The 26,993-nt window shown below is 37.4% G+C and overlaps 1 protein-coding gene across 8 annotated transcripts in view; it reads right to left on the reverse strand.

The window, feature by feature from the left end:
- Fhit (fragile histidine triad diadenosine triphosphatase) overlaps positions 1-26,993 on the reverse strand; it is a 1,420,772-nt gene that overhangs the window by 1,360,249 nt on the left and 33,530 nt on the right. For all 8 annotated transcript variants that reach the window (XM_048801196.1, XM_048801195.1, XM_048801197.1 and 5 more), the window contains exon 2: positions 21,077-21,125. The gene's annotated coding sequence lies outside the window, so the exon portion shown is untranslated. The remainder of the gene's footprint in view (positions 1-21,076; positions 21,126-26,993) is intronic.

Raw genomic sequence — 26,993 nt, forward strand, 5'->3', positions numbered from 1 at the left:
GGGAATATCATCCAGTATTACAGGGCTGAGGGGAGCCCAGGACTCCACCTGCCTGTCTTGTGCCAACTGCCAACAGGTTTTATTTAATTCCACCATCAAAGGGCTGCTCTTATATTCCCTGGGTTCTTTCTCCTGGCTGTGCCTGAAGAAAAACCCACTCAAAGACCATAAAACTCTAACAAATAGTTCAAACAGTTTAATGCAAGCAAGCCCCCAAATCCTGCCACATTGGGCCAACCTAAAATTGCAGTCACTTGTTCTTTTGCCCCTCTTAATTACTACTCACAGAGAAAAATATCTTTGTTTTTACGATTTTTCTGATTCTTTAGAAAAATGGTTCAGGAATAGATTCAGGTGATATTTTGGTACATGAAATAAATATTCTATTTATCCTATTACATCTCTCTTCTGTAACAACAGTTGTTCCTATTCACTGTGGTTACTGTAGATGCCATGTCTACTTTCCACGGTCTATGCTCACGTAAGCATTTAATGAAGAACCACCTTGTGGCTACTTGCCTCATGGTTACACCCAACAGGAAACTATGAAGGAGGAATCATTTTTTCTGAAATATAACCATTAAGGAAAGATAAAAGATGGGCTGGGGCTATAGCTCAGTGGCAGGGTGTTTACCTAGCATGTGTAAAGCACAGGGTTCGAGCCTCAGCACTACATAAAAGAAACATAAAATAAAGGCATTCTGTCCATCTAGAACTACGAAAAAAATTAAAAAAAAAAAAAAAAAGGACAGAGAAAAGCCTGCTGTGTCAGGAGCACAAGTGAATCACAGTCCCAATGGGGAAGGAGGTGACCACCAATGACTAAGATTTCAGGGGTATTCTCCCAATGCTGTTCAATTGAAGCTCTACTTCTAAGACAAAGCAGTGTTTCACAATTAAATACAAAGCTTGAAATGCCTACATGCCCAGATAAAATAATACAGTTGCTCCAGAACTTTATTCACGTGACCCTTTTGAGATTTTTATAATATCTGTGAACCATTGTTCTAAAATTAATATTTTTCTTTAAATCAACTCAATTTTGCCCATCTAAATTAATTCTTTGAAGGAGACAACTTTATATGACCACTATAAATTTCCAATGTCACTTGTAGATATATTGCATGTAGCCTATATCACTTTGTAGAAGCATACAAAAAAATTAATGTGATCAACTAAAACCATGTTCATTCATTTCAACCCATGTGCCACATGGACTACTGTAAGAATATGTTGGTTTGAATTCATACTAAAGAGTAAATGAGTGACATCTTACATGTATTGAAACCTCAATGAGACCCCATAAATTTGTGTCAATTAATTGCACATGTACACATGAATTCTCGATACCCCTCCCTCCATCCCGTCCCCTTAACAAGGTTAAAGGATGAGAGACACCAAAGAGGTAGGGAGGACAATGAGAAGCTCAAGGAGCATGTGTTAAGGCTGAGTGCTGGGGGCCAAGTACGCTGGGGAGGGCTGGATGCTACAAGCCAGAGACAAGGGTTCAAAAGAGCAGGCTGTGGTCCACTTCATAATTATTTATATCTGGGCTTTCCCTAAAACTGTGAAATAGAGGAAGTCCTCTGTACTGCTTGATTTGAAGGTCTTTAATCTACTTCTCTGCACATGTCTGAGCTCACAAATTACCCATCACAAAGAAATGGCATGCTGCTAATAGGTCTCTCCTTTGTGGCTGACAGTGCAGAACAAATGCCAGCATCTGTGCTGAGACCAAATTCCTGGAATACTAACTGTGGTCCCCAATGGGAAATGACACATTACCTTGAGGTCACCCCAAGAACTCTTGGAATGAGCTCCTGAATTCCATTGCTTCTTGCCCCACTCACAACAGAGAGTCCTGGCTCTTTATGGACATCCTTCTTTCCAGTCAGAATCTCAATTCTCTGATTGACTTTCTATTGCTCTCAACACCTATCTCTCAACAAAACTGATGCCTAATTTATAGGAAAAAAAATGAGTAAATCAGAAGGAATCAACATAGTGAATGAATGAATAAATGAAAGGATAAATCAGCTTTGCAGAAAGAAGCACCTGCATGAAAAATGCATGCCTCCAAATTATCCCAACCACATTCAAAGTCATCAAGAACACCACATTAAGCCATTGGGTCTACCATATCCCTATTCTTTTTCAAAGAAATTACAGATTGTGCTCCCTTTGTCCTGGGTGGACAAAGATCTACTGTACTCTCTCTTTCTCTCTCAAAGTGGCTCCTTCTTAACAAACTGTGCAATCTTGGTCAACTTACCCAAGCTCTCTGAACCTCCATTACTTTATCTATTAAATACTGAAAACAGGATCTACCCTATGAGTTATGATTAAGATTAAAGGAGGAGAGCTCAAGAAAAGTAATTCAAAAGCCAAAGATGCTGGCTACGTTTTTGAAGCAGATCATAATATTACCTTGGTAAATATCAAGAGGAAAATGACCCATATTGTTAAACTGTAACATCCACAACTTTCATTTTGCTGTCCTTAGACATCCCTTTGGCCAACATCAAGTTTTTCTGCTTTTACAGACAGAATGGAGCAGGTCAGCAAGTCTGAGTGGCATGAACACATCCAAGTATGTTCGTAAATGTACCTTGACAAATGTATCCTGGGCTGGCCATCAGACCACAATCCATTACCATTTTGAAGACCCCGGCATTTTTCACTTCTTTCTCTCTCTGTGCCTCCTATATTTCTAATACCCACAGAATATTGCTCATTGCTAAATCAGAAGGATGAACACCTGTAGCCACAGGAGGGGAAATTTGGTACCTGATGCCTGCAATATTTTTCAGACAGAAAATGCTACCCCCATGCCTCTACCTAGGAGATGGTAAACTACTCTGACATCTCAGCTGTTGCCCCTCCAAGCAGATTCACGCAGCTCTTGGATAACACCCCCTCCAGGCAGGCATCTACTCTGTTTACAGTTATTCATCATGACTGGCTATCCACAGACAGAGCCTTGGTGTTAAACCAAATGGCCCCATAGACCCCTAGTCCAATACAGCTGGAAGATACACACATTAAATAAGACATGGACAGTAAAATTGCAGTGTCTTCCTTGAGATGCAGAGGCTGAAGCCGACCTGCTAAAGAGCTCTCCAGAGCTCCAGTATGGAATGGCTCCCAACAAGGGGAGCAGGATCCAAAATCTAAGATGCTTCAGGGTCAAAAAGTTCTCCAGAATAGCTCCTATGGGTGTCCATGAGCCAGTATGTCAGTAATGAAAAAGATTGACTATTTTGCAGGGGGAATATTCTTGAACCACAAGGACTAGTATGCATTCTAAGTGCCAGGGCAAGTTTCTGATCCTCTGGGCTACCACACATCTATTGTGATTCCACACACATCTCACTGGAAAAATCTGTCCAAAACCACAAAAATGGAGAAAATGTGCTTCTCCTTCTGGATCATCTGAATGTAGAATCATGGGGAAGTGGAGACATAATGTTCTCAAGAGGTGGTATCTGGGCCTTGGAGTTCCCTAAAATGAACACCCTGGTTAAAACAAAAGGAACTTGCATTTCCTCAAAAGGCAGTTAGCCACAGTCACACAATTGGAAGTGAATCTGAGAACCCTAGAAAGAAGACCACATTTACCCACTGACAGAGAAGTATTGGAAAATCAATCCAAGGCTCTAAGGGAAACGAGAAAACACAACTAGAAATTTCTAGCATGGCATGCAATCTTCATTGTCATGATCCTTCAATTCTCAGTTTAAGTATAAACATACTCCCCCCTGAAGTAGAAAAAGGATTAAGTAAGCAGGACATTTTAGCAGTTCTGTGTAGCATATGTTCATAAGTGTTCCTTTTGTAGCATCTGTGGATTCATTCTGGAGTAGGGTAAGCTGGAGCAAAGCAATTTGGCATGCTTGCATTTGCTTTATCAGGAGAAGCAAGCACAGACTGCAGGGGCCACCCTGACCTGAGCCTGCAAAGATGCTTCCCAGAACCCCTAGGGAGGCTGCAATTGTTTTCCTTACAGGGATGCTCAAGCTGAGCCATCTTTCTTGAAAAACTGTAAATGAGCTTCATTCAAATTATCCTCACAAAAGTGGTGGCCAAACAGACAAGAGTGATTATTATTGTACACATTTAATTTCTGACCAACCTCTATAATCACCCTGCTGTTCTGGAAGTCAGTCTGGCAGTGTCTATCTACACTGCTACACACACCTCAAGGTCAGCATTCCATGCCACCCCAACCTAAGGACCACTTTAACTGCATATGTGCTTCTCCAATCTGTACATCTACTTCTGTACGCTACAGTCACTACAGGCCTCAGTGATGACATGGTAGAATTCTTCATGTTCACAATATAACATCAAATGGAAAAAGCAGTATGTACCATTCCTTTGGGGGGCAGAGGGCCTACATTAGCTACAGGGAAAACTAAGTGGGAAAAAAAATACCCCCAAATGCCACAGTCGATCATCTCTGGGCAACAGGATGAGGAGCAATTTATATTTTCTTCTCTTTTGATAATTTAGTTTCCAAATATTCTAAAATGCAAATGCATTGTAGTAGGAATAAAGTAATTACAAAGAGATTTAAAGATACAGAATGGCATTTACAAAAAGGTTTTTCATTTGCAAAACAAAGATGCATTTCCATTAAAACAAAATAATTGACCTGCACTGTTGACAAAGAACTACATCATACCTCACATTCAGCTTTGCTATTATTACTATCACTACATCTTAAGTACATGCTGCAGGCAATACCCTGCAGTAGGCATCAGTACTCAACTAAGTAACCCAGGCTGTAACTTCACATTACTGGGACTCTAGCAGTGTTATTAAAGATGGAGAGCCTGAAAAGCACCATTTAACACAGGTGATAATCCATCTGCCTGCTCTGTATTCCACCTTCCCAGAGAATCTCTTTTAAGCCTGCCAAGTATGTTTAAGTAGAATTAAGTAGGCAACCAGCCAGGTGGACCCTGGGCCCTGGGCCACAGCTAACTCTATCAAGGGTGGGCACTTGACCTACTTCAAGCCATTGGGGTTCTTTCCCCCAAGAAAGAGGAATTGGAGTGCAGGAATTCCACTTAGTTCTACTGGCCTCTTGAATGGGGCAATGAAAGCTGCAGGGGTGACCATGTTGGACCAGATGTGCATAGAGAAGCAGAGAAGCCAGTCTGGAGAGAGAAGGGATGAAACTGTTGACTGTTTGTTAGGATAAAGACACTAAGAGATAGTGTGTAGCACATGTTTATCCACTGACCTGTCTTACTCCTGTTACTTTTTGAGCATCAATCACTTCCTGTCCACTGTTTCAGGAAGCTTGCTGTCCAACTCACCTTCAAATCAGTAAGCTATCTAGTGGCCTCACAGCAAAAGCCACATCTTTTGTTTTTTCTGTTGTTCATTTTGTTTCTTGAAAAGAAATTAATCCTAAGATACATTTGCAAGGGTTCATACAAAATGATGAACCCTCTTCCACTGATTACAATTTGATTCCCTCCTCCTGTCCTATTTTTCAGATCTCCACTCCAATGTCATTAACACAGAGAAGCCATCTCCGAGCACTCCAAATAAGGCCTACCTTATTTTACCTCCCCATGTTTGCTAAATAGCGCTTAACATCACTTTCCACTGTGCATTTTTTTTTAATCTACTAATTATGACTTGTCTCCCTCCCTGGGGTATAAAATCATCAGCAGGGCCCATTTCATTCATACCCCATGCAGCACATTCCTGGCACATTATAGGAGGTCAATGGTGTTGAATGCATGAGTCAAGTGAGTACACATTCATTCACTCAGTCTACTCACATAATTATGCACTTAAAAATGTGCAAGAGTTAGTCCTCTCTTAGTAAGGAACCAATGATTCAAAGAGAGGGATTAGGTACATGTGCAAAAACAAGAAACAGATACATGGCAGACACTTGCAAGGGCCTAACAGCAACTCTCCTCTTCTGCCTAGTAGGTAAAGGTCTGGGATGGGAAATTTTGTGTCAAGTTTGACCAGGTCATGGGTATCCAGATTAAACATTATTTGGAAGATGTTTCTGAATGAGATGAACATGTGAATTTGTGGCCTGGGCAAAATAAATCCATCTCCCCAATGCACTATGCATCATTCAATCCATAGAGGTCCTGAATATAACAAAACAGGAAGAAAGAGGAATTTTCTCCTCTTACTGCCTCAGTGTTTGAGCTTAAAAACATTTCATCCTCTCCTGACCTCAGACTGGGATCTATACTTCCGGATTCCCTGCTTCTCAGGCCTTTAGGCTTGGACTGAATTATATCACCAGCTTTCCTGGGTCTACAGCTGGCAGATGACAGATCATGGGACATCTCAGCCTCCATAATTAAGTGAGCCAGCTCCACATAAAAAAAATAAATAAGTAACATATTGATTCTGTTTTTCTGGAGAATCCTAATACAAGCCCCCATTTTATTGGAGTGTCCTCCCTCCACAAACCTTTGTGCCCAAGGAAGGTGAGATTATCCTAGATCTGGGTAAATCCTTACTATTTAAAATAGAAAGTGTGGCAGTGCTTGTATATCTGTCTCTGCAGCTCCTGGAGCAGCTTGGCAGGGCCAGGTAGAGATCCATCCCCATACCCAACACACACACACACACACACACACACACAGCCACCTCCAGGCATGGGCAGCCTCTTCTCTTTACTTAATTTACCAACCAAATTTTATTTTCTATGTGTGCCATGATCAAGTTGGGAAGCACCATGGAAGCCTTTTGAGATAATCCCAAATTGCATGCCATTGTCCGATTTGGGTAGGAATATGTAGCTGTGATGGGCCAAATAAGATCTTGAGGGGATTCTGCTGGGGGTTTATAGGAAAGGTTCCTTGCTTTTAAACAAGAATACATGAGAACAGTCTCTTTTGCCAGTGGACATTGCTATGTCTGCTTGTGGCTTCCTGAGCTGAAGCAGCCATCTTAGAACAGTGAAGGCAGCCAGCCTAAGAACAAAGCCAACACACTGAAGATGGCAGAAGACAAAGAGCAAGCCATGGGGACCTTCACGACAATGGTGAGCCACTGAACCAACCTCTAGCTGCACATAACCCAGAAGTTCTTCTTCCTTAAGATAATTCATTTTTCTTATTCCAATGGGTTTTATTTTGTGGATTTTCAAATATAAGTTGGAAGAGCAATTCACAAAATAATTGACAGTGCTTAGCAATCTGTCACCAGCTTAGTGCTCAAAATCCTCTCCCTGCTGCACAGTGACAACCATCAAAGGCACCCTGGTGGGTCCCCAGTTGCTTGACACCAGGGAAAAGTGGATTTCAGTTGGATTACAGACATTCAGAGCCAGGATTTTGTAGTGGCTTCCCATCAATCATGACATCCAAGGGGCTCAGCAGGTAGATATGGAGAGGGTGGGAAGCTTTTTTCTTTTAATTCCCTTGTTTTTCAAACCATTTTGAGTTGACTTTTTGATTATTTGCAGCCAAAAGCATCTTCAGTGATAAATCTATCTTCAGATAATTAGCAGTAAATTTATGTGGCCTCCTTTGAGCAAAGACTCAGGAGAAAATGGTGCAGCAATTCATAATTCTGCCAACATTCCCCCAAATCTTAGGATGGTGGATCTTAAGTGAATTTTTCCCAAAAAGAAAGACAAGTGAGATGCCAGAAAAGGATTAATCATGTGATCATCTGACACTCATCAGGAGAGTCATAAAGCACTCTTGAATGGTGAAGCTTCACCTTGTCTCAGTGTTGAATTAGGGGCAGCATAATTTCAAAATTCCAATCCATACTTTATGTTAGTCCTCTTGTGTATAGTTTTCCCTTTCTCTTTTAGAGAACTTCAACAGATTTGCCTTGTTTTGTCTTAGGAGCATATCCAAAAACAGAGGTTCTAAAAAGTAATCTCCAACTTCCCCCAAATCCCATTCCCATTAAGGATTTTTGCTCCCAGACCTTAAATTCAGTGAAAAGAATGTGCTGGATACTAGCAGAAAGGACAGGAATAAAGTTCAGGTTGGTTTGCTTTGCTTAAACTGTTCTGTTTCCTCTGATCTTGTTTAGATAGACAGTTGCAGTAGAGTGAGCAATGGGTTTTCCTGATATGGAGGGAAAAGCTGGAGATTTTGCAGTACTGAGGCTGGCACCTGTTTCCTAGTAGAGCTCTGAGGCAATGACAGGATTCTGGATTGTGACAGTGACAAGATGCTGGGAAAATGAATACTGGGGCCTTGAAGCCACAGTATAAAGATCCCAACCTCCTTTGTATAGACACAACAAAGCTATGCAGCACTGCATGAATAAGGGGCTTGCAGGGTGACAGTGTGGACTAAAGATCAGACAGTCATTTCCTGAATGTTCAGTGCTAAAGCAAACCTGCAGCACTTTTGTATCTATAACCCTAACTGAGTAGAAACCTCAAACAAGATGGAACTTTGCAACATTCAGAGGGGAAAAAAATATATAATCAAGTATGCACATATGAATGATTAAAATTCATGCCTGCAACACTCAAAATGTCCTTTTCAAAATTAAATCAGAATGCAAACTCAATTTTTTTTATTTTTACTTGGTTTGACATGTCCTGAGCTCCCAACAGACACCACAGTCCCAGGCCAAGTTCCTTTTAGGTATTCAATATGTTCACTGCTATAAATTGTGCTACCTTGAAAAAGAAAAACTAACTGTAAAACAGAAAGTTCTATAGTTGATGAACACTATTAAATATTTTTAAAACATTCAAATAAAAGGCAATCACAGACTACTTTTAATTCCCTCTACATAATGTCACACCCACTTATGAGAAACTACTTCATTTCCCCTCATGTGCTGGAAATTAATGAACATTGAATATAAAGAAAAGAAATGCCCAGTATGCATGGCACTTTAAATAGTTGAGATTCCCAAATAATACAAAAGCATTCTCAAGTCATACATGGGATATGAAGTGAAAATGTTCTTGGAGGAAATATTCTCTAATAATACTTACCTACTTCAGAGGGTGCTGCAAAGCTCTATTAACACCAAGGAACACTTTGAGATCTTCAAATAAAATCACCATAGAAATGCAAAGTATTATTATTATAGTTTTGAAATAATTTCACACCTAGGGATGAGAAAACCCCAGGCCAAATTTTACAGCTTTTCTCCTGCCTGATAAACAAGAAATGCCACAAGCATGGAGGATAGGGATGGAAATCAAACAGAACAAAGACATCAAAGTTTCTCTTTTACTAAAGTTTTGTATCCCCCTATATGTCATTTCAGAGAACTGGGGTGGGGGTGGGGAGTGTCCTTAAAGGTCAGGGTTAAGAACAGAGTTAAAGGGCTGAGGATGTGGCTCAAGCGGTAGCGTGCTCGCCTGGTATGCGTGCAGCCCGGGTTCGATCCTCAGCACCACATACAAAAAACAAAGATGTTGTGTCCGCCGATAACTAAAAAATAAATATTAAAAATTCTGTCTCTCTCTCTTAAAAAAAAAAAAAAAGAACAGAGTTAAATACAGTGACAAAATTCTTTGTAGCTTTTGTACCAGATAAAGCAGCAGCTAGCTAATATGAAACTTGGTCCTCTTCTATGGGACACATTTCCTACCAAAGCATCTGTCAAACTTAAAAAATGGCCATACAAATCATTACCCGAATCATCCACCACTATGACCTCACATATGAGGTCAAAAAACTGCTGCTTCAACATAAGGATTTCTATTCTGCTACTGAGAACACTGAGAAAGATAGTCATGTGTTATGCTAATGGTGATGGTGATTATTATGATGATGATGATAGTGATGGTGATGGTGATCACTCTGGTGATGATGATAATTAAGGTAAGGGTAGAACAGAAATCCTCAAAATACAAATTCTTGGTCCCCATCTCAGGCCTTGAAGATAGAACCCAGCTATTTCTCTTAACTATAGACATTAGGATAACAACTGAAATATTTGTAAAAAACATCTTGATTAAAGAATATAGACTCTGCAGACAGACTGGCTGGTGCCTTATCCCAATTCTAACACTTCCTATCCATGGGCTGAACAAACTACTTATCTTTTACCCTCAATTTCCATATCAATAAAATGGAAATTTTAGTTATGACCCAGCTATACAATTGAGATGCTATTGTCACTTACTTCATAAGGGAGTTGAGTAGGAAAGTAAACAATCTTTCAAAAGCATACATTAATTCCAAAATAGACAAAATTTTATATGTTAAAGGAAACACAACCAACCAGATAACTTGATTAAGCAGTAGGAAAAAATACCAATACTATCTATTTAAACAAAAAATTTTGATATATTTGGAGGCTGTTGGGACCAGAAGTGGTAGAATGTGTGCCAGAGAGTCATTACTAAAATTGATAGATTAGGAAAAAATAATGTAAGCACATTATTATAAGTAGAGAGATAAACACCAGAAGTGTCAGAATTCAAAGTTGCCAATTCTAAGGAAAAGGTCTGAACAGAGGGAGGGAGGTAGAAAAAGGGGATAAATGTTGCATTATTTCAAAATATTATTTTACTTAATATAGATACATTGTTTTTATCAAAATAAAAATGAATGTTAAAGGATAATGCATAATGTTTAAAAGTACAGTCTTGTATTTCTCATATACTGGAGTTGATTCAAAGTTTTTCAATTTACGAAAACTTGCTTTTTTGAAAACAGACTGATCTAATTCTTCCAACTATGTCCACAAAATGTCCAATTCTTAAAGGTATCCAATAAACACATCCTTTGTCCCTAACACACTATATATATCTCCTTAAAATATCTGTAGAATTGAATTAAGGATGGCAAAAAAGAAGATAAAGAGAGAACTTCCATTGTAAAATCAAGGTTGCAGCAGGAAAGAGATGGTACCTTCATCCAGTGTAACTTAAGATCACCCAGAGGAGACCATAATTACAGGGTTAAAGGAAACCATTAAAAATTGGTCTAGTACCCTGGAATTAGCAAAAACTGTAACTGTGAACTGTAAATGTGCAAAGGGAGGAAGCAAATACCAGATAGTAGAAAGGGCTGCACCTGCAGAAGAGGGGCCCTGGGCAGGTACTGTGGCCTTCCTTTAGAGGAGCATAGCCATTGCCAACCCATTGTCAGGAAATAATTCCAATTTTGCATTCCCGCATGGTCATCCAGTATTTCCCACTGGAACTGTAATAAAAAACTAGTGATCAATGGAGCCCAGGAGATGCTAGAACAGAGCTTAGCCTCCTAGGGCACATAGCTCTATATAGAGAAAAGTACAGGGAACAAAGAATATCAAACACAAGCACTACGCAGAGTTGTTGTTAATTTACCTCTTTCTTGTACTCAGTCTCATAAAATAAGCTCCCCAGTTTTTCATCTGTTTAGAAAATAAGTATGAAATAGTCAATCATACCTGATATCATGTAACACTTGATAATTTGATAAGCACTTGTATATATATTATCTTTATGTGATTCTCAAAACAGTCCTATGAAGTACACAGGGCAAGCATTATCCTGACTTTACAGATGAGGAATCTGAGACCTTAAGAAAAGAGGAACCTTGCCCAGAGTTGCAAAGCCAGAGAGTGGCAGAACCAAAACCAGAAGGTATGCTTCCTAATACTCCAGTTCTTTCCACCATTGAATGCTGTCATGCTACTTATTCACAGTAGAAGTATAAAATTGACGTCCCTGTGAAAAATCATTAACCAGCTTTTTTCCAGGCTTTGCACAGAACCCAGAAGTAGTCAACAAACAAGACAAAAAGGAAAATAGAGAACAGTTGCCCCTTCCATTCTCAAGAAATCACAAATAATGTCAGGGACAGAAGGAATGGAGTTTTTAGTAAATCACATTTTATATATCGTCAAAAAGAAGGTGTTTCTAGATCCGTCTCCATCCATCTTCGTGGGACCCAGGCCCAGGGAAGGCCTGGTCCATCCCACTGCCAGCAGACACTCGCCAGAGCTCAGGCTCCTGCACAGGACCACGTCCTCCGACCAGAAGACCCACTCCAAAGCTCAGGCACAGCCCAGACCCAGGCCCAGGGAAGGCCTGGGCCCATCCCACCACCAGCAGACAGCTGAGGTACTCAGGCTCCAGCACAGGATTGCTTCCGCACACCTGCATGGGACCCAGCCCCAGGGTAGGTCCTCATCCGCCACCCCCTCCCCATACCTGGGAGCCCAAGCCTAACCCACTTCCATCTTGGGACACTGTAGCTAACACCATAGCCCTTCCCACGAAGTTGCCTTTACCTTTTGACAACAGACAGGGCCTAGCAGCAGCTGCATCTCAGAGCAGGCATCCCAAAGACAGTGTAAGGCCCATCCTTTCAGCCCATCTCTGACTTTGCACTGATCTTGGGGCACCTCCACTGCTATCTCAAGTTATCTCCACTGTTGCCGCCACCACTTTTAGTTGAAGTAGCATACATCTAGGGACACCTGCAGTGTCTGGAAGCCCAACATAAAGGTGAGGTACAGATAATCTGCATGGATACTACAAGATTATAGTGTAGAAACTGTAATATCTCAGATCCATACAGCAAAAAAGGAAGACACAAATACAACATGAAAAAACAAGGGAAGAAAGTGCCCCAAACAAACCAGGGTACTACAATAAAAGAACCAATGGACAGAAAAATTGATGAAATGTCAGAAGGAGTTCAGAATGTTCATAATTAAAATAATTGTGAATTAAAGAATGACCTAAATGAGCAAATACAAGCAAAAATTGATCACTCCAACAAAGAGATAGGAGAGCAAGAAAGAGATAGAAACTCTGAAAAAAAATCAGAAATCCTTGAAATGAAGGAAACAAACAAAATAAATAAATAAATAAAAACTCAATAGAAAGCATCACCAACAGACTAGATCACTTGGAAGACAGAACATCAGATAATGAAGACAAAGTATATAATCTGGAAAATAAAGTTGACTATATAGTGAAGATAGTAAGAAACCATGAACAGAACATACAAGAATTATGGAATAGCATCAAAAGACCAAATCTGGGGGCTGGGGATGTGGCTCAAGCGGTAGCGCGCTCGCCTGGCATGCGCAGGGCGCTGGGTTCAATCCTCAGTACCACATAAAAATAAAAAATAAAGATGTTGTGTCCACCAAAAACTAAAAAATAAATATTAAAAAATTCTCTCTCTCTCTCTCTCTCTCAAAAAAAAAAAAAAAAGAAAAGAAAGAAAAGAAAGACCAAATCTAAGAGTTATTGGGATAGGAGAAAGCACAGAGTTTCAAACCAAAGGAATGCACAATCTCTTCACTGAGATAATATCAGAAAATTTCCCAAGCATGAAGAATGAATTGGAAAATCAAATTCAAAAGGCTTACAGGATGCCAAATGTACAAAATTACAACATATCTACACCACGGCACATTATAATGAAAATGCCTAGCATACAGAATAAGGATAGAATATTAAAGGCCACACGAGAGAGGAATCAGACAACATAGAGGGAGAGATCAATTCGTATCTCAGCAGATTTTTCAAACCAGACCCTCAAAGCCAGGAGATCATGAAACAACATACACCAAGTTATGAAAGATTATGAATGCCAACAAAGAATCTTATATCTAGCAAAATTAAGCTTTAGATTTGATGGTGAAATAAAAATCTTTCATGATAAGCAAAAGTTAAAAGAATTTACAACTAGAAAGCCTGCATACAGAACATCCTTGGCAAAATAGTTCATGAAGAGGAAATGAAAACAATGATGTAAATGAGCAGAGGGAGGTATTACACTTAAGGAAAAACTAATCAAAGGAGAAACCAAGTCAAGTCAAATAAATAAAAATGGCTGGGAATACAAATCATGTCTCAATAATAACCCTGAATGTTAATAGCCTAAACTCATAAATCAAAAGACATAGGCTAGCAGATTGGATTAAAAAAAAAAAAAAGACCTGACAATATGCTGCCTCCAAGAGATTCATCTCATAGGAAAAGACATCCACAGACTGAAGGTAAAAGGTTGGGAAAAATCATACACTCACATGGACTAAGGAAGCAAGAAGGGTTTTCCACCAAATATCAAACAAAGTACACTTCAAGCTAAAGTTAATCAAAAGGAATATAAAAGGACACTACATACTGCTCAAGGGAATCTTACACCAAAAAGACATAACAATTACAAATACTCCAAACAATGCAGCATCAGTGTTCATCAAACAAAACTCTTCTCAAGTTCAAGAATCAAATAGACTACAACACAATAATTCTAGTTGACTTTAACACATGTCTTTCACCATTGGATAGATCTTCCAAACAAAAGCTGAACAAAGAAACTATAGAACTCCATAATACATATAATCAATAACTGATATATACATATAGAATATTTCATCCTTCAATGAGCAAATACACATTCTTCTCAGAAGTACATGGATCATTCTCTAAAATAGACCTTATTCTACAAAGCAACTCTTAGCAAATACAAAAAAGTAGAGATACTACCCTGCATAATGGAATGAAATTAGAAAACAATGATAAAATAAATGAAATTACTCCAACACCTGGAGACTAAATAATATGCTACTGAATGAACAATGGGTTGCAAAAGACATTAAGGAGGAGATTAAAAAGTTCTCAGAGGTAAATGAGAACACTGATACAACATATCGAAACCTCTGGGACACTATGAAGGCAATACTAAGAGGAAAGTTCATTGCATGGAGTTCATTCCTTAAAAGAAGAAAAAGTCAATAAATGACCTAACATTACATCTCAAAGCCCTAGAAAAAGAAGAACAAATCAACACCAAAAGCACTAGAAAGGGACTGGGGTTGTGGCTCAGTGGTAGAGCGCTCGCCTGGAATGCACAGGGCACTGGGTTTGATCCTCAGCACCACATAAATATAAAATAAAAAATATTGTGTTCACCTAAAACCAAAAAATAAATATTTTTTAAAAAGCAGTAGAAGACAGGAAATAATTAAAACCAGAGCTGAAATCAATGAAATTGAAACAAAAGAAACAATTAAAAAGTTGGTTCTTTGAAAAAATAAATAAAATTGACAAACCCTTAGCCATGCTAATGAAGAGAAGGACAGATAAAACTCAAATTACTAACATACATGATGAAAAAGGAAATACCACAACAGACACTATAGAAATACAGAAGATAATCAGAAATTATTTTGAAAAAATGTACTCCAATAAAATAGAAAATATCAAAGGCATCAAAAACTTTCTAAAGTCATATGATTTGCCCAAATTGAATCAGGATGATATATGCAATTTAAACAGATCAATTTCAAGCAATGAAATAGAAGACACCATCAGAAACCTACCAATCAAGAAAAGCCCAGGACCAGATAGATACACAGTTGAGTTCTACCTTTAATGAAGAACTAATACCAATACTCCTCAAATTACTTTGTGAAATAGAAAAAGAGGGAGCACTTCTAGACTCATAATGCTAATATTCCAAAACCAGGCAAAGACACATCAAAGAAAGAAAACTTCAGACCAATATTTCTACTGAACATAGATGCAAAAATTCTCAATTTATTTTCTGACAAATCAAATACAAAAACATATCAAAAAGATAATGCACCACAATCAAGTGGGGTTCATCCCAGGGATGCAAGGTTGATTCAACATAAGGAAATCAATAAATGTAATTCATCACATCAATAGACTTAAAGATAAGAATCATTATCATCTCAATAGATGCAGAAAAAGCACCTCTTCATGTTCAAAACACTAGAAAAAGTAGGGATAATAGGAACATATCTCAACATTGTAAAAGCTATATATGCTAAAACTAGACCAACATCATTCTAAATGGAGAAAAACTGAAAGCATTCCCTCTAAAAACTGGAACAAGACAGGGATGCCCTCTTTCACCACTTCTATTTAACATAGCTCTTGAAACACTCACCAGAGCAATTAGACAAAAGAAATTAAACGGATACAGATAGGAAAAGAATAACTCGAATTAGCATATTTGCTGATGATATGATTCTATATCTAAAAGACCCAAAAAATTCCACAAGAAAACTTCTATAACTAATAAATGAATTCAGCAAAGTAGCAGGATAGAAAATCAACACCCATAAATTATATTTCTAAATATCAGTAAAAAATCCTCTGAAAGGGATATGAGGAAAACTATCCCATTTACAGTAGCCTCAAAAAATAAAATAAAATAAAATACTTGGGAATCAACTTAACGAAAGAGCTAAAAGACCTCTACAACAAAACTACAGAATACTAAAGAAAGAAATTAAAGAAGACCTTAGAAGTTGGAAAGATCTACTTTGTTCTTGGATAGGCAGAATTAATATTATCAAAATAACCATACTACCAAAAGCACTATACAGATTTAATACAATTCCAATCAAAATCCTAATGACATTCATCATAGAAAAAGAAATCATGAAATTCACCTGGAAAAATAAGAGACCCAGTATAGCTAAAGCAATCCTTAGCAAGAGTGAAGCAAGTGGCATCACTATACCAGACCTTAAACTATACTACAGAGAAATAGTAATAAAAACAGCATGGTACTGGCACCAAAATAGACTGGTAGACCAATGGTACATAATAGCGGACATAGAGACAAACCCACATAACTACAGTTGTCTTGTATTAGACAAAGGCACCAAAAACATACATTGGAGAAAAGATAGCCTCTTTAACCAATGGTGCTGGGAAAACTAGAAATCCATATGCAACAAAATGAAATTCAACCCCTATCTCTCACCATGAACAAAACTCAACTCAAAGTGATCAAGGACCTAGGAATTAAACCAGAAACCCTGCGTCTAATAGAAGAAAAAGTAGGCCCAAATTTCCAACATGTCGTATTAGGTAGGCCCCAACCTCCTTAGTAAGACTCCTATATCACAAGAATTAAAATCAAGAATCAATAAATGGGATGGATTTAAACTAAAAAGCTTCTCAACAAAGAAAATAATCAGTGAGGTGAATAGAGAGCCTACATTTTGGGAGCAAATTTTTACCACTTGCACATCAGATAGAGTACTAATCTCTAGGATATATAAAGAACTCAAAAAACTTTACACACATACACAAAAAAAACTAAATAACCCAATCAATAAATGGGCCAAGGAACTGAACAGACACCTCCCAGAAGATGTTATAAAATCAATCAACAGACATATGAAAAATGTTCAACATCTCTAGCAATTATAGAAATGCAAATCAAAACTACTCTAAGATTTCATCTCACTCCAGTCAGAATGGCAGCTATTAATACAAACAACAATAAGTGTGAGCGAGGATGTGGGGGAAAAGGCACACTCATACATTGTTGGTGGGATTTAAAATTGGTGCAGCCAATATGGAAAGCAGTATGGAGAATCCTCAGAAAACTGGGAATGGAACCACCATTTGACCCAGCTATCCCACTCCTTGGTCTATACCAAAAGGACTTAAAAACAGCATAACTATAGGGACACAGCCACATCAATGTTTATAGCAGCACAATTCACAATAGCTAAATTGTGGAACCAACCTAGATGCCCTTCAGTTGATGAATGGTTAAAAAAAACTGTGGTATATATATACAATGGAATACTATTCAGCATTAAAAGAGAATAAAATCATGGCATTTGCAGGTAAATGTATGGAGCTGGAGAATATAATGCTAAGTGAAGTTAGCCAATCCCACAAAACCAAATGCCGAATGTTTTCTCTTATATAAGGATGTTGATTCATAATGAAGTTGGTGGGGAGGAGCATAGATGGATTAGATGAACTCTAGATAGAGCAAAGGGGAAGGAGTGGAAGGAATGTGACTCTACTTGGTGTACAATCAGAGATATGAAAATTTGTGCTCTCTAGGTGTAATATGAATTGTAATGCATTCTGATGTTTTACATAACAAATTAGAATAAAAAAAGAAAAAAATGATGACAATAGAATGAATCTAATATGATTTCCCTATGTACACATATGAAATTACCTAAGTGAACCCCACCATTATGCCCACTTACAAGAATGGGGTTCTGATTAAAATAAGATACATCTTATGCTTGTATAATGCTATCAAAATGGATTCTACTATCATGTATAACTAAGAAGAATCGATAAAATAAATAATTTTAAAATGATTTTTTTTAAAAAGAAGGTGATCACAATTAAAAATAAATAAATAAATGAGTGGAAGAAGATTAGTAGAACAGAAGAAGGGGAACAGGGCAGGGAGGTTGGGGAAGGTGGTAGGAGCACCAGGACTGAAATGGAGTAAATTAAATTCCATGCAATGATGATTATGTCAAAATGAACACAACTAAACATGCAACTATAATGCACTAATAAAAGCATAAAAAGAAAGTGTTCAGTGGAGGAAAAAACATTCAAAAGAAATAAAAATTGGGGGGAAATTAGGACACTATTTAAAGAATATAATTGTTTGGGGGATGCTGGGGCAAATATAAGAAAATCACAGCCCCTTCATAATCCCCATGCCACAAAAAGACCAAGTTCACCAGAGGTATATTTTCTCTCTTTTGCTTCTCTCTTTCGGCCACACTCCTGTATAGTTACATATCCTTTGAGAATTTGAGAAGCAGTCAAGGGTGATTTCTATGTCCCAAATACAGGAGTAGTGGGGAGTACAGCAAAACAGCTCATTTTTAAAAGTCTAATTGAGAACTCTCCATTCTTAGTAATCTATTGCAAAAAATTCAGCTACTTACAACGGAAGAAAGTAACCTCCAATATCCCATTTATTTTAAATCTAGTTCACTAGTGTATAAACTACTCTCTCAGCTATGGTTCTGTGGTTGCAAGAAACAGAAACAGATTTGCTAATTTTAAAAGGACTGTTAAAGGGCAAATACATGGCAGACTAGAAAATAAGTTTGGAAACCATTAATAACCAATATGGACATAAAGGCCAGGAAACAGGGATCTCATAGTGGATATTATCAGATCAGAGTATCCATCTGGGACAAAGAAGAAACCTTTAGCTAAAGATCCAAATGCAAAGAAGGAACATCCACTTAACCAAGCTTGAAGTCATACACCAACCTTTAGGCTAAGACTAAGCTTCTGATTACAGTTCCACTAAACTAACCATCTCTAAAAGAAATAAAAGTGCTATAAAGGGAAAACAAATATAGGATAGGCCTTTCCTCAAAATTTCCTTAAGAATCTAACTAGCAGCAGATCATGGATTTCTTAAGACTATAATTTCCTAAAATTACATTAATAGTTGACCTCACACAACCAAATAAGGTGTTTTCTTTGATGCCTACAAAATTTCAAACTGAGAACTCTTCATCTCTACAAGTCTTACTTCCCATATTACCTGAAAGTTCCTTTCCATTTGATTCCTAAAGATAAAGTAGAATTTGCTCGTTTGGTAATAAAAAACTCATTTTGGAAACATTATCCTGAAGCTTCTACAAAGAATAAAATTCTCAAAATATCTAATGAATAAATTCATAAGGATGCTTCTGGGTCTGCTACTGCTAATAATGATGATGATGATGATGATAGTAATATTAACAAGAGCAGCATCAGCTAACATCTACTAACCACTTATCATGTTATAAGCCCTTGACACATAATAACTCATTTAATTAACACAATCATGTAGCAGACAACATTATTATCTCCATTTCACAGATTAGGAAACTGATATACAAAGAGAGTGAATAATTTGTCCGTGGTCTATTATCCAACTCGAGACTAAACTCATGGCTGATTTAAGAGTACCAAGGCAACAAAGGATTTTCATTGAAGTAGGGAAAACAGATGTGTCAATGTGAAAACACTCTCCAAGAGGAATATGAGTACCGTAGCTATTCATAAAGACCACAAAGTTTTCAAGATGTCTACATCACCATTAACTCCAATATGTCATGAGCACTTATTTCTAGGAGTTACCAAGTACTGCTTTATTCCAAGAAGTGGTGCAATTTTCCAGAGATACATAATCTAAATGGTTAGAAATAAGTATCTACCTCTTAAGATAGTATTTTCTACACTTATAGCAAGTTACTAATTATAGCAAAATTCAAAACGAACCAGCTATCATGTACCAGATTTTGGCCATCCCAAAGAAAACTCTTCAAATGAGAGTTTGTGTGACTCACAGTTTGATTATTCAAAAGGAGGTTTCTCCAATATCTCTATAAAATTCTTCTTTGCTCTCAAACCGAAGAAGATTTGTCATAAAGTTAGGAAAAACTTAAAATATAAGGTAAATCAAAATGGCTTTTCATCTTTAACTAAAGTGGTCATGGTCATGATTGCTGTAATAAAAATGACAGAAAAAAAACCCTAAAATTGTCAAAAACATAATTGATGATGAAAACAAATGTAAAATTATGGCATATTTCACCCTGGCCACCAAAAACTCTTGATGAAACGGCAGCCCTATAATTCCCCACAATGAATTCTCTAAATTAAAACACTTCATGCAGAACAGAAATTAAACAATGAATCAAAGAACAATGCTGTACCGAGGTGTGCTTATAAATACACCTAGCAAAGAGGAAACAATTACATTTTCCATGTAAAAACCAACTCAATGGTAATGTTTCACAGAAGGCTGAATAGGTATTTTTCCCATTGCTCAAACTTGGAAGTTCATTTCCTGTAATTCACTTAAGATCCAGAGTGACTGGGTAGAATGCAATTAGCTATACCAACCTGGCTGGCTTTCTCTTTTCTACAATACTAGCTCCACCAGGCAACTGCACAACTGACTTTCATGATAAATTTCATCCAACCCAATTGAAATGCCACTCTGCATTTTATTTTAAATGCTTTATCTGGCCAGCTGGTTTTATTTAACTATTGACCAGAAATGGAACAAGTGCATTCTTTTTCCATCTAGCATTAATCTTAGTAAACTTAGCTCCATTGGAACGTCTTAACTGCTGAGAAGAAAGCTAAAGTCAGCAAGCATACCACTGCATTTGGCTACCCTCAGCACATCATTTCATTTCCTCCCGCTCTCTGCTAACTATTGCTCAGCACTTTTGCCTATGAGGGAGGACAAGCAGGTGGTTAAGGAAGTTGTCCTGTCAGCTATATCTTTAATCCAAGTGTTTAAATCTCTGAATAAAAGAAAAATCAATGTTGTAAAGGCAATGTTTGTCAAGGCCATATAATAAATACTCTTACCTTTACAGACCGTTCTGGATGGATTTCCCTTCTTTGCTGAGTTTCAAAGCTACAAAAAGACAGAAACAAAAAACTGAGGAGTTCACAAGTAAAACACAAAATGTTTTCTTTCCATGTTTCTAAATAGAATTTCCATGTTTCATGGTATATGGTATCGAATAACCATCAAATAAACCATTGATAAAATCAGTAATCAAATAAACCATTGTGTCTCATATCCCCTGCCCAAGAGACCAATAAGAGACAGTCTGCTATGACTTGGATATGGTATGAGAATCCTCTAAGGCTTCATGTATTGAAGTTTAATTCCCCACTCTGAGGTGTTAAGAGGGTGGAAACTTAAACTGTTTATGGTATTTAGAGGTGGGAGCTTTGGAAAGTCATTAGGGTAAGACAAGGTTATTAGGGCAGAAACTCCATGATTGAATCTGATAGTTTTATAAGAAGAGGAAGAGAGACCAGAGAGACATACATAGACACTTGCACTGCTTGTCTCTTGCCATATGATGCCGCACACAACTTCCAAACTCTGCCAGCAAAAAGGCCTATCGCCAGATGTGGCCCTTTGACCTTGTGCTTAAATATCAAAGGGAGATAAGTAGAGTAGAAGAAAGGGTCCGGGGGAGGGAGGAGAGGAAATACTAGGGAATGATATTGGCCAAATTATATCATGTGCATGCATGAATACGTAACAACAAATCCCACCATTATGTACGACTATAATGTACCAATATAAAATATGGGAGAAAAATAAACATTTTTATATAACTTGTCTGGTCTGTGATATTATGTTATTAGTAATAGAAAATAGGCTGATACACAGTTATTCATGGCTTGGATATGGTATGAGTATCTTCTAAGGCTTCATGTATTGAAGTTTAATTCCCACTCTGAGGTGTTAAGAGGGTACACACTTCTGTCCAGAACAGAGTCACACAAACCTAGACAAATCTACAGTCACATCTTTTAGGACATGAACACCTCAACAGGGGAATGGTTTACAAAGTGCAGACATGAAAATCAAACTAGACATTAGTATGGTACATGTAATCTGACCAAGCATTTATTTTCTTATTCATTTTGCATCTGCCTCACATGTTCCATTTCCACTTCCTTGAAAAAGTTTTATTTGGGGGAGCCTATTCAGTTTATGTGAGGTGCCCGATCCTTCAGTCCAGACTTCGCCACTGGTCTCTGTGCTTGCAGGCACAACATACTTTCGCGAGGTAGGGTGCAGTCTTCTCTCAAAAGAAACTTGCAAAGCAGGAAGCTACTTCACATTTCCAATCAAATCTCTCCTTGTTAATTTCAGCTCCCTGACCAAAATATGCTATATGCACTGACCACTCACATATCAACATGAACTGTGAAATGATACTGTTAAGTAATAGTAATAACTTAAGCTTTGAAGAAGCAGATTCTATAGGGACTCAACATTACTCATATGGTAGTTCTATGAACAGAATTGGAACATTCCCTTTACCTCATTCTGGGCTAGATTCTAACATCTCCTAAAGGATCAGTAGTTGGGAATGACCAAATACTCCTTTCTTTTCCCAAGGTTCTTCCCCCTCAACACATACCTTCAATATCCTGAATGACTGCTTTAGCTCTTATGGGGCTATTTCCCTCCATATTCCTCTATCCTAACAAAGAACTCATTATCCCTGATGCATGACCACCAAAGAACAGGTAAGACGTATGGGCTATGATATAAATCTTAGAATACTAATGCAGAATTCCATGGAAAAGCATCAAAAAATTTTCCACCCTTATTACATGGGATATAATAATTTGTGAAAGAATAGATAAAATAGCAAGATATTATACTTTGTGAAATCAGAAATGGTTTTTGTCTGAAACATGGAGATTAGGCTGAATCCCTTTCCACTTCAAACACATAGATATGCTAAACAAAATTTAGTGATGAATAAATAAACAGAGAGGATGGAAGACAGGGTTTCTCTTTAAAAACATACCAAGGGCTGGGGCTGGGGCCCAGTGGCAGAGCACTTGCCTAGCATGTGTGAGGCACTGGGTTCCTTACTTAGCACTGTATACAAAAATAAATAAACAAATGTTGTCCATCTACAACTACAAATTTTTTTTAAAAAAAAAAGCAAAGTAAGATCTCCATAAGATAAATACAAGTATGTCACACTTAAGATACATCAGAATGAAGCCAAGAAATACTAAAGATAGATAGAAGAGCCAGAAAGGAAAAAAAAAAAAAAGATTTCTTGCAAAAGAACATGGCATTCATAAAAGTAAAAGCTGGGCAGCAAGGGAATAGCATGTTCAAAGTGCTAAGGGAAAAAAAGTTCAACCAATATTCTATACCCATGCTAAACTTACCATTCCAAAAGGGTACAGACATAAGGACATTATGTGGAGGGGGGAGTGTTACCATTCACATAGTTTACTTTGCTAAAAGAAATACTAAAAGGCATAATTGAATAAGGAACTGATCCCACACGGAAGGAGTGGGGAATAGAAGCAATTGAAAAACTGAGAAACTGGCAAACATGGTGGTAAATCTAGTGAATTTAATAATAAATAATGATTATTGCTGAATAATTATTAATCCCTGGTTATAAATAAGGGGGAAATCAATGATAATAACAACTAATATTTAGGGTTTGCAAATAAAGTGAAACTGTGTGGTTTACCACAATCATATGGAACAAAGAAAGGGGGAATAAATAGGAGGAAGAGAGATATGATTAAGTTGCTAAAGATACTTGTTACTCTGCTAATTCACTTATTAAACCAGCATTTCTTTCTCTGTGAAGCCAAAAACCCTAGCACACATGCTCACAGAGATTCATACAAGAATGTTCACAGAAGTCTTGCTGAAATGGCAAAAAGTGCTGAAAATAACCCAACATCTGTCAACAGTACAACAAACACATTTTTAAAGATTCATACAATGGAATATTATACAAATTTGAAAAATCAGTGAAACCATTACCTGCATCAATGGTGTAAGAGAAAAAAATTATAGAGGGCCATACATAATGTTATTCCATGTATACAACATTCAAAAAAAGCAAAAACAAATACCATATAGTTTAGAATTCAACATATGAATGGCAAGGAAAAAAAAGCAAAGAACTTATTTACACAGAATTCAGGCTATCTTGAAAGGAGATGTAATAGGTGAGAAGCACTGGAGGCATTTTGTAATATGATGACGCTTTATTTTCTTGGCTTAGAAAAAGGTATTGGGATGATCAGTTTATCATTTTCTTTAAAGTATGTATGTACACTTTCAAAAATTATTTTGTACAAATATGTAACAACAAATCCCATCCTTATACAAATATGATGCACCAATAAAAATGTGGGAAAAAAGATTGAAGAAATAGAAAAAAATTATTTTCTATGTATTCTCTATTTTAATTTAAAAACACATAAGAGTTATCACCAAGAGTAGAACAAAAAAAGAATATAAATTTCCAAATCAATGGTGGAAATAAAATGAAATAAAGTGAATTCTCCAGAGAATACTATAATGGAAGGGAGAAAGAAGCAAAGGAAAACAAGGTGAGTATAAAGTGAAAAAAAAAAAAAGTATTTCAAATAAGTTTAAATACATCAGTAAACAGAACAGATTAAATATCTGTAAAAATTAAAAATTTGCCAGGTCAGGTTTTTAAAAAAATATCTTGCTATGTGATGTTTTAAAAAATACATCTAAACATGAAGAAGGCTTTAAAGGAAAAGTATGAAAAACCATACACCACACAAATTGGAACCATGAGAGTGCTAATGGAAATAAACTTATATTAGGTAAAATTGAAGTTAGCTATTGCTACATAACTAATTGCTCAAAAAATTAGTAACTTAAATAAATAATTTATTATCTCTCATGGCTTCTATGGGTCAAGAATCTGAAAGACCATTTTTCTTCATGCTACAATGCCCATGGCCTTAGCTGGAAGACTTAACAGTTAGGGACTACAATCATCTGAAGGCTAATTCCTTCCCATATCTGCCAGCTATTGTTGAGGGTTAGCCAAGACCATAGCTAGAATACCCACACATGGCCTCCCCACATGTCTTGGGTCTCCTCAAAACATGGCACTAAATTCCAAAGACAAGAGTTCCAAGAAAGACAGGAAGATGCTGTATTGTTTAAGCCTCAGGCTTAAAAATCACATAACACTATTTATACTGCACTCACTGGTCAGCATAGCCACAAACCCCTCCCCTAGCTCAAACGAAGAAAAGAAAGACACACACATCTCCAAGTGGAAGCACAGCCAATCACATTGTAAGAAAAGCACATGGGACTAGGTAAATGTGTCGGTGTCATCATGTTTGGAAACCATAATTGGCCTCAACATTCTTTACAAGTATCTGTGGAACATAAGCAAAAACATGACTATTAGGCTATGAGGGTGGTCTCAAAAAATACAAAAACTTTTCTTATCAGACTGCACTACAGATGGAAAGCAATTACAAAATGAGATTTTAAAAATACTTTTAAAAATTAGTTTCCCTTTCTTAACTGGGGCTGGACAAGGACATTGACCAAATCCCACTGCATTAGGGTCCATATCTGGAGTCCTAGAAAATCACTAGTCTGGTTGAGGATAAACTGGATTTGAAGTGTCCTTGAGACATCTAAAAGACAACATCCAGGTAAACAATTAAATATGCTGGTCTGTAGTTTAGAGAGGGGACCAGGGAGTGAGGAGCTCTCTAAAAGCAGGAAGTAATGACAGTTGTAAATATGCATGTAGGTGTCCAGGGAGATGGTATCCAGCAGAAAGAGAAAGGAACCTACAGCTGATTCTTGAGGAAGTTCAACATGTAATAGTTGCGATGAGGAGGGTGAATCCTACACAAGAGAAAGAATGGCTGCCAAAGAAGTTAAACAAAAAATCTCAAGCATCACAGAAAGGTCAAGTGTATAGATACCAAAAATGTCCAATATGAAAGTCACTGAGGAATTCAGCAAGAACTAATGGAGACAGAATGCACTTTAGAAGTGGTTAAAAAAGAAGTGGAAGTCATTAAAGGAAGACTATGAATAAAGACAATCTTGACAAGTGACTGTGTAAAAGTAGGTAGCAAATGGAGGACAGGGGACTGAAAGAGGGTTTATTCATACAGTTTTTAACATAAACAACCTGAGCATGTGTCAGGGTGATAAGGTGGTCCATTTAAGACAAGGAAGCTGAATGTACAGGGGAGAAAAAGAGAAAAAGGTAACTAATCCTGAAGGTTCCCAAGAAGGTTGGAAAAGTCAGCTAGGGAGACTGGTCTTAAATAAAGCTTTGGTCTGACGCTAAGCATTTAATGCCTTCTAATAAACATTCATGCTGTCACCTTAAAGTATTACTTTCTCAGGTGTTTGTTTTCTCTCCTCAATTAGAATCTAAGCTCTTTAAAACCTGTGGGCTTTATTATTCAAACCAACCTACCTTATTTACACACTTCAAGCCCCTGATTCTATGCCACCACCCATAGTCATTCAATAAATACTTTTGTTCTTTTTTTATTGCATTCTTGATATACATGAAGCAATTATTATGGTTGTTAGGTTTTGGCAGTACTAGAACTTGAACTCAGGGGCTTGAGCATAAGAGCCTTCTACAACTGAGTTATATCCACATCCCCCATTCAATACTTGTTGAATAAACAAGTCCATGTGGATTTTACAGTCTTTGTGTGCATCTCTGGTGCCTGAAAATGTGTGTGCAGGTGTGTATGCACGGTGAGCGCGCATATGTTTGCTCTAATTATTCGAAGTGGGAGCAAATCCCAAAAGTTTTTGTTCCTATGCCAAAGTACATGCTCCAGCCAAAAATCAGGAAAGCCACTCAAGCCTCCCTCTCTTTCCCATGTTTTTCTTGACTCCAAAATTCAAGAACCTAAACTACAGGCCACAAAAAAAAAAAAAAAAATC

Source organism: Marmota marmota, unplaced genomic scaffold, assembly GCF_001458135.2.
Source record: "Marmota marmota marmota unplaced genomic scaffold, marMar, whole genome shotgun sequence".
NCBI classification, from domain to species: Eukaryota; Metazoa; Chordata; class Mammalia; order Rodentia; family Sciuridae; genus Marmota; species Marmota marmota.